The sequence below is a fragment of the Nannospalax galili genome, unplaced genomic scaffold, assembly GCF_000622305.1.
Source record: "Nannospalax galili isolate Female #2095 unplaced genomic scaffold, S.galili_v1.0 scaffold2023, whole genome shotgun sequence".
Classification (NCBI taxonomy): Eukaryota; Metazoa; Chordata; class Mammalia; order Rodentia; family Spalacidae; genus Nannospalax; species Nannospalax galili.
The window spans coordinates 92,457-93,362 of NW_008349113.1; positions in this window are offsets into that span (position 1 = coordinate 92,457).

A 906-nucleotide genomic window follows, 5' to 3' on the forward strand; every position below is an offset into this window, starting at 1 on the left:
TCTAACTAAAAAATAAATAAATAAGATAAATGAATTAAAAAAAAAGAAATCTTATTAGTGACAGAATTCTTATCATCAAGTTGGAGCCAATAGTTCTAGGGCAAGATAAAGGAAATGAAAAACAAAAACAAAAACGAAAACAAAAAAACACGTAAGAGAAACATAGGGACTGCATGGGCAGTGCAGAGAGATTCCTGCGTACAGACTCTCAGCCTTCCCCCATACAAGCTGCCTTCCCTCACATCTAAAAGATGGCTCATTCTTCCTCAAATATAATTGAAAACAACTGGACACATGGAAATGAGTGGGGTACTAGGTTATTGAAACCTACTATTTCCACTATCAATATAATTCTAAAATAATAGAAAATGCAATTAAGGGAGAGTAGTGAATGAACGGCATTGTTATTCTGGAGTCTCAGAATCTGTGCAACATGATCTCTTGTCAAGATGTTGTGTTTCCTAAAGCACAGCCTATTTTTTTTAAAGCTTTTTAAAAATGTGTTGATTTTTCTATGTGTGTATATCATACACAACATCCCACACAATCTTATTCACCTATATACCCACTTCCCAAATGGTACCTTCCCATAGCCTCCCCCCTCCCACACACTGGACCCCATATACTCTGTCATCCCTGTTATTGTCCACTGTGTTGTCGGCACCCCCAACCATTCCCCAGTACTTGTATGTCTGCTGAATCTACTCAGATTATCTAGAGAGCCTTGTTTTAGGAAGGTCAGCTGTTCCTCATCTAGCAGTAATCAGTTGTCAATATTCGTTTAGATAAGATTGGGGTCTGCTGTTCATTTTCCCAGTTCTATGCTAGGTTACTGTCTGGGAGTCTTTTGGGCCACACTGGCCAGTAACACAAAGGAACATATCTCATGTCTGGCATTGTTTCATG